This window comes from Podarcis gaigeae (genome assembly GCF_964106915.1).
Source record: "Podarcis gaigeae genome assembly, chromosome: 1".
NCBI classification, from domain to species: Eukaryota; Metazoa; Chordata; class Lepidosauria; order Squamata; family Lacertidae; genus Podarcis; species Podarcis gaigeae.
Window position 1 is genome coordinate 40,738,078 of NC_139678.1, and position 8,957 is coordinate 40,747,034.

Below are 8,957 nucleotides of genomic sequence, written 5' to 3' on the forward strand. Positions count from 1 at the left end.
GAGAATAATTGCTTTCTGCAGAAACATGGAAAATAAGAGTGTTGGTGGCACAACATTCCCCCATACAATTAATTTGTTGGATTAAGCTGAAAGTATGAAGAAGGAAAATAACTTTGTACCTCAAAGTTCTTGTCGTACTGCCCTTCTGTCTTCGTCACAGGTTCCTACCCCAGTGCGCATGGATTAATAAATGTTACGCAGATGCTATTGCAGACCATCGCTTGTCATCTCTTTTTAAAATCCACTGTGCTTCCAGTGACATTGTACATAAGGGCACTTAAAATATCTTCGCCTAGGAGACCTGAGTAAGGAAACTGAGCTTAGGAGACGTGACTGAGAAAATACAGTAAATTAAAGTCAACATATGGACTGCAAGAAGATAAAACGCATCCATCCTTAGGGAAATTAGCCCCGAGTGCTCACTGGAAGGACAGATCAGGAAGCTGAGGCTCCAATACTTTGACCACCTCACAAGAAGAGAAGACTCCCTGGAAAAGACCCTGATGTTGGGAAAGATGGAGGGCACAATGAGAAGGGGACGACAGAGGACAAGATGGTTGGACAGTGTTCTCGAAGCTACAAACATGAGCCTGACCAAACTGCGGGAGGCAGTGGAAGGCAGGAGTGCGTGGCGTGCTCTGGTCCATGGGGTCACAAAGAGTTGGACACGACTAAACGACTGAACAACAACAAAGTCAACATGCAGCTTTCTCTTCATACCCACTTTTAACTCTGCTACAATTAGGTATGTAAGCCCATTACTAATTATTACAGGTTGCACCCAACTAAGTTCTCAGAATACAGCCACTGAAATAAATCGAATTGTTAGTCAAGTCAACTGCTTTTCATGGGTTTCATCCACATACGACTTTTTAAAAAAGGTAAAAGACCCCTGACAGTTAAGTTCAGTAGTGAACAACTCTGAGGTTGTGGTGCTCATCTCACTTTACTGGCTGAGGGAGCTGACGTTTGTCCACAGACAGTTTTTCTGGTTCATGTGGCCAGCATGACTAAGCCGCTTCTGGCGAACCAGAGCAGCGCACGGAAATGCCGTTTACCTTCCCACCGGAGCAGTACCTATTTATCTACTTGCACTTTGATGTGCTTTCGAACTGCTAGGTTGGCAGGAGCAGGGACCGAGCAACGGGAGCTCACCCTGTCGCAGGGATTCGAACTGCCGACCTTCCAATCACCAAGCCCTAGGCTCTGTGGTTTAAACCACAGCGCCACCCGCGTCCCACATATGACTTAGTTGAACACAATCCAGTAATTCTATGCCTCCATTGTACAGTCCTAGCAATGTGAAGGTCTCCTGCTGTCTTAACTTAGTCCACTCATTCTCTTTTGATGCCTCAGTGCCTGAAACTCCTCCCTGGACATCATGGTGCCACCTCTGTCTCTTCCTTCACAACTCTTCTCCAAACCCCCCTATTTAAAGACTCCAATTTCTACTAAAACAAAGCCGAAGTGTGCATAACTGTATTCACTCACATTAAAATGTAGTTACTCTCACCCCGTCTCCCACCCCTCCAGCGCTGGTTTGGGCCTAGAGGGGCTTGGGCAAGATGTTGGGGCACACCAATTCCTCCTTGCTGTTGCCGCTGCCCATTTGCTTTATCTTTTCCACTGGACGTACATCACTTTCCAGCAAGAGAGAACAGGGTATGTGGAGGTTATTGCTCCCACTTCTCCTTGCTCTTTTCACTTTCTTGCATAGGACAAGTAAACAGGCAGCAACAGCAAGGATGAGCAGCAGTACCAAACTGCCTTATACAGAGTCCAATCATTGGTCCATTTAGCTCACTACTGTCTCTACATTGGCTGGCAGTGCCTCTACTGGGTTTCAGGCAAACAAGATTCCAAGCCCCATCTGGAGATGCCGAAGACTGAACCTGGGTCTTTCATGCAAAGCAGGTGCTATCTTTCAGCTACTGCCCATTGGCAACCTCAAATGCAGGTGTAGGAGCACATGACATGTGTTTAGCTGCTCAAGCACTTAAGAAACAACCACTTGTATCATAGGCTATACTGTCATATCACTTCCAACTCACAGGAAAACCAAGGATCTGATTCAGGTCTCTAGGAGGAATAATGTGAAACAGATCATTGTTCTTCAGCCAACTGGGGATCCTGGGGATCAGTGCAGCCAGTCTTTATCAGCTCCCAAGCCCAGCACACGTGGCCCAGACGGATTGGCCAGAATTCAAATAAAAAGATGGCAAAAAAGTCTGCCAGTCTCCAGAAGCTGGCCTGGGAATTCCCTAATGGTTGATCACCTAGCCCATGTGTTGCTCCCAAGGGAAAGGAGTTTGGCATGATGGGATGCAGCAGCCGCCCACCCTGTGACTGGGTAAGCAGCCATTTCCTCATTCCAGAAGTTGTCCAGGTCTTCAATAAGGCCACCAGTCAGGGCAACAGGGCATTGCCCCCAAGCCAAGGGGCTCATGGTCTGCCCATAACAAAGGATTATAGCTACAAGAAGTACCCCAGATCACCATTATTCTGACCAGAATGGAATGCCAAACTGAGAGTATGTCTAGATTATTGTACAGGGGTAGGCAACCTAAGGCCTGGGGGTCGGATGCAGCCCACTCGCCTTCTTAATCTGGCCCACGGACGGTCCGGGAATCAGCGTGTTTTTACATGAGTATTGAAATATACTCAGAGTCGCAAAGTGATTTCATGCTCTTTATTCAGCTCATAGTGGTGGTGAATAATGAATGAATGACCCCTCAAAGTATCTGCTTTATATACATTATTTACACAATGGGCTGCACATGATTGGCTAATTCCAGAATTCTACTGTAAACCGATCAGGTTGTGGATTCACTTCTATCTGGAGCATGATTGGGTGGTTCCTGCTAACCAATCATACTGCTGCATTGTTCTAGGACCAATAAGACTGCTGCATTCTGAATCCTATTGTTCTAGGACCAATCAGACTGCTGCCTTTTGGAGCCTATTGTTCTAGGACCAATCAGACTGCTGCAGTTTGGATCCTATTCAACTCAGTACATAACAAGTATAATGTGTCCTTTTATTTAAAACACATCTCTGGGTTATTTGTGGGACATAGGAATTTGTTCACCCCCCCCCCCCCAATATAGTCCGGCCCACCACATGGTCTGAGGGATGGTGGACCAGCCCACGGCTGGAAAAGGTTGCTGACCCCTGTTATTGTAAATCACCCAGTGATCCTCGGATGAAGGGCCATATAGAAATGTAGTAAATCACAAGAATAGATTACTGAAAACGAGGCACACTTTTGCTAGTATGCATATTCTGAAACGATATTGACCAAATCATCTTAGTCACACACTGAAAGGCGAGGGACCTGCTCACTTGCTGTTTAATTTTGTCACTTGTCCCTGTCATGGAGAGAAAGAATGAGAGCTGATGCAGTGCTGGGATAGGGATTGGCTGCAATTCTTATTAAGCATCCAAATGGTTTGCTAAACAGATGGCAGGGAGCAAAGAATAGGGGCCAGCTCGAGTGAACTGAGCATCTTTCAGCCACCTTGTGCCTCTCTTCCTTTTTGTGCCCTGAGAATGGTTATCACACTCTGGCCCACTCCGTGTCCCAGCAGACAACCCAGAGGCATCTTGAGGGCATGCCTGGGACAGGCGTGGGGCACTCAAAGCATATTTCCATGTCAGCTGTGCTCTCCCAGTCTTCCTGACTCTCTCCATTCCTCTCGCCCACGCCCGGAACAACTGACCTCTTCCTATGACTGGAAGTGGTTTTTGAGCATTAGGAGCATTTACGCTTTGGCAACACACAGTTTATACTTTATGACTTGTCCAAATTTATTTAAAAACACAAAAGATTTGAAGCATGATTTATTGCACATTCTTATGTTTGGGTTGCTAAACTGTTCACAAAGCCCCACTTACCGTGTGGCAAATTTCCACATTCGGACACATCGTTTATATATATCTGTGTGTGTGTGTGTGTGTGTGTGTGTGTGTGTGTGTGTGTGTTATTCACAATCCTTTAATGTTTCAGTCAATTACATCAACTGGATATTTTTTTAAAAAAAGGTAACAGGCAACTTCAACTGTTTGTGGAAAATAAAATATTACCCCCCCCCCCCTTCTTGGCTTCATGCAGCTCAAATTTACAAAAAGGGATGAACCATTCTTGATGTGGATGTGGTCAGGGAATAAAATACAAGAACTGGTGAATGCTAATCACATTTCAAGATATTAGAGGCAGAGATCAAGAAGTAAACGTACTATTGCCCTAAGCGAAAGTAGGGCAGAACAGGGGTTGTTGCTTTTTTTGAGAGAAAAACATATGAAGGAAAACAGAACAGTTGGAAATAGAAAGACAAAAGATTTGGCCACAGGCTTGTGGTACCATTTCCCAGAAATGGAAAAGCTCTTGGCAGTTTCTTAAAGACATGAGAGAAGTTTGGTAATAATACAACTGAAAGGTAGAGATGTGTTTATTTTTGCAATTCATAGTTTTGCTTTAACTTTACAGGCACTTAACTTATAATCCAAATCCTTATCATCCATGATTACATTGGCAGCTGAAAATGTGGTCTTAGGCAGAATGGTAGTAACAGCTTGTAAGATGAGTAATGTTTTTCATTACTTTTATCTTCACCTGGACCTGAAAGGCTCAGAACTGGTCCTTCTGTCATATTTTAAAAGGTTTTTGCTTCATATATTGTGGTTCAGCAAAGAGGAAATTGAGAGCCAAACTACTTGCTAAAACCTCAGTGAAGTTAATGGCGATCACTGAATCGGGATCTACATATTTGAATGCTCAGCACCAAAATGCACTGCATACAACCTTACTGTACTGGAATTTATGTGCAAATGACTCATCAGCTTTCTTGTCATCCTTATTAAAGAGTTCCACATGTGAGACTGGCTTACACATTGAAAACCATCTTTTGAAATCATTCATACATAAGAATTGCTGCACCCAGTAGCATAGTGTGGGTTGCCAGCACCCAGGACCATGTGGAGGGAGGGAAACAGACAGAGGACGCATGTGCATTCAACTGCCTAATAGTGTCCGCATCACCCGGGAGATTGCAGCCACAGAGATAAGAAAAGAAGAGCCATTCTGTTATCTAGAGAGGTCACTTCTTGGTTAACAAGGAGAAGCCGTTTTCAACAGAGCCCACTGACAGAAGTGCACAGCTGTATTGAGCCAGCACCGGGTGTTGAAATTTTGTGCCCCTAACAATTTTTTTGTGCCCCTGTGCCCCCCACCGCACTACACCACTGCTGGCATCTGAGCCATGTCTGACTCTGAACCTCCTATTTCAGTGCTGGACTGAACGTCGTGATCCATCCAACCTCTTGCTTCAGCTTTACAGTGTATGTATGCAAAATGAAATACGACCTGAGAAGAGTTCTTGGACTGAGCTGATGCCAAATCAAGATCATGGAACCTACCGTATTTTTCCATGTATAATACGCTCCCGTGTATAAGACACCCCCTATTTTGAGGGACTCAAAATTAAGAAAATGGGGGGGGTGCCCCCATGTATAAGTCTACCCCCCTTTCTTAACATTATGTTTTAGTAAAAAAAACACCCTAGTCTTATACATGGAAAAGTATGGTAATTTAGAGGCACTTATTTTTGACAATATGGCACATACAGAATTAGGAATAGCTTATCTATAGCCCATGTACTTAAGTTCTCTGGAATCAGAAGAGCAAGAGGATCAAGATTATGGAGCAATTCCCTTATGAAGAAAGATTGCGTCACCTGGGGCTTTTATTTTAGAGAAAAGGCAAGTAAGCAGTGACATGAAAGAAGTTCATGAATTTATGCATGGCGTGAGGAAAGTGCTGAGAGAGTTTTTCTCCCTCTAGAGCACATGGACATCCAACGAAGATGAATGTTGAAAAATTCAGGACAGATAAAATAAAGCACTTATATAGTCAAATACAGAACTCACTACCAAAGGAGATAATGATGGCGACCAACATGGATGGCTTTAAAAGGGGATTAGACAAATTCATGGAGGACAAGGCTATCAATGGCTGCTAGCTATGATGGAGGTTATGCTCCCCTTCCTCACATGGAGGCAACTATGCTTCTGAATACCAGTTGATGTAAACTGCAGGAGGGGAAGTGTTCTTGGACTCGGGTCTTGCTGGTTTCCCACAGGCATCTGGGTGGCCCCTTTGAGAACAGGAGGCTGGACTAGATGGGCCACTGGTCTGATGCAGAAGGAGAGCCAGTGTGGTGTAGTGGTTAAGAGCGGTGGACTCGTAATCTGGTGAACCGGGTTCGCTTCCCCGCTCCTCCACATGCAGCTGCTGGGTGACCTTGGGCTGGTCACACTTCTCTGAAGTCTCTCGGTCCCACTCACCTCACAGAGTGTTTGTTGTGGGGGAGGAAGGAAAAAGGAGATTGTTAGCCGCTTTGAGACTCCTTAGGGTAGTGATAAAGTGGGATATCAAATCCAAACTCCTCTTCTTCTTCTTTGTCTCTTCTTTTGAATCACCATGGTGCCAGCCACTGCACCACAAACCCGTGTATGAGGTACTTTGTAGTAAGCCATTATTAAAACTGGACACATCGAACAGCAGGATGGACCTGCCATTCCTGCCTCAAACAGGATGCCTCTGTAGCCACATCAACACAAGCCACTCTGGGAACCATCACAATCACGTATATCTATGGTTAGTTTGACGTGAACAGAACCATTTCAAAATTATCCTGACTGGGGCTGGTAAATACAGAAGTGGTTTGTAACGTTCAAGTTGGTGTGGCTGAATATTTTAAAATCTCCTCTCTTCTCTTCTTTAATCTGAGTTTTGCACTTCCAAACATGTATAAAGTGTCATGATATCTCCACCACTGAACGTCAGCTGCGCAGCAAACATAATGGCTTTTACATCAGAGGATATAAGAATGACTTCCAAACACAGCTGAGTCCCAGGATCTCTCATTTAGATATTAATCAGTCACACAGATTACAGAAATCTTGAGAGAACAGCCTTCCGCAGGTGGTGATGGGTGGAAAGAAGCATACTGGAAACCAAATAGCTAGATTGTGCTCACATGAGAAGCAAATAGTAGTAGTATGGCAACTGCCGGTAACCTCGCAAACATCACCACACAAAGGCTAAACAGCCCACCAAAATCCTCATCATCATTTAATGAGGGTCCACATCAACAGTGACTGAAGATGCATAACAGGTTATTCATACTTATTGGGTTTTCCACATAATAGGTAAATTCAAATTAAATAAAGAAAAACCATGGGCTAGCATTTAGATGCTAATGATGCTGACATCATATGAAAAATGCAAAAAACTTCCATGCGCGAGAAGCACCAGTTCCACAATAAACTCCCTTCTGGAAACACCAAAGACATACAAATGTGTTTCTTTCACTCGACTCCCTTCCACTCTTTTGTTTGGGGTAGGGGGTGGGAGGGGGGCTCTGCCCTCCATAACGCATCCTGCTAGAGTTAACCTGACTAAAAGAATAGTTCCTGTAGAAGGGACTGAAGAAAATGTAACAAAACAGAGAGGAAAAGTGATTTAGTGATTTCCAAGGCCCCCTAGTGAATGATGGGTGTAATAGCTAGAGCATGGGACTAGGACTTAAAAGAGTAGGACTCAAATTCCCACTTGCTCATGACACTCACTGGGTGACCCTGGACCAATCACAGTCTCTCAGCCGAACCTACCTCACAAGGTTGTTGTGAGGATAAAGTAGGAAGGGGGAGAAGCATGTACAGTATGCTACCTTGAGTTCCTCAGTTGGTAGAGCAGGAGACTCAAACTCTGGGTTGAAAACTCAAGACCCATGTTTGGCAAAATATTCTTACATTGCAAGGAGTTGGAGTACCTAACCCTTGTGGTCCCCTCCAACCCTACAATTCTATGATTTGTAAAAATAAAGATAAAAGCAACAACAACAACAACAACAACAACAACAACAACAACAATAATAATAATAATAATTACAGTGATTTAACAAAATGGTGAGCTCCTGTTGTTCAGTCCCTGCTCCTGCCAACCTAGCAGTTGGAAAGCACGTCAAAGTGCAAGTAGATAAATAGGTACCGCTCCAGCGGGAAGGTAAATGGCGTTTCCGTGCGCTGCTCTGGTTCGCCAGAAGCGATTTAGTCATGCTGGCCACATGACCTGGAAGCTGTACGCCGGCTCCCTTGGCCAATAAAGCGAGACGAGCGCCGCAACCCCAGAGTTGGTCACGACTGGACCTAATGGTCAGGGGTCCCTTTACCTTACCTTTACCTACATACAATAATACATAACATTAGTATATAAAAAGTAGGACTGGCTACACAATGCTGCAGGGTGGTCCCAACAGACACTACATAGCATTCTTTCAGCACTGAACATAGTCAGCACTGGGCTATTTTGGAGTACCCCCCCAAAACCCCTTATTTCTGCAATGCTTGTCCCCCCCCCCCCCCGAGCCTGCTGATACCTGCCCCTTGTTTTTCAGTAGCCTTGTTTTGGTTACACAGCAATAATATATCTGTGCCCGAGGTCACTTTTAATACATCTATTTCATTCTCCTTCTCCTTCCCAACACTCAGTTATCATGCCATGCCCAGTGACCATGTTCAGTCTGCCTCAAACGACCTGTTTGTGGCTTCTCCCTCACCTACCTTTCTCCATCCCTATTTGTTTGTGTGTGTGCCAACCTTCGGATTGTGAATACCTTCCTCTTCTCTTGGCTATATAAAGGCAGGTGCCCAGAGGAAGAACTGACTGTTAATATACCTGATGATAAAATATCAAGCTATACTCAAGTTACCATGACTTTTTAAAAGTGAGTAGCATATCTAAGCAATTATCACCTCAACCAGTGATTGCCTGTCTTATACCACCATCAATGATAACTGGAGAGCCAGGTTATAGACAAAAGTTTCTGCCAGAGTGATGGTATGTACCAGCGGCAATTGCACATTTTCTGTGATAAGCGAACACAATCCCTGATTGA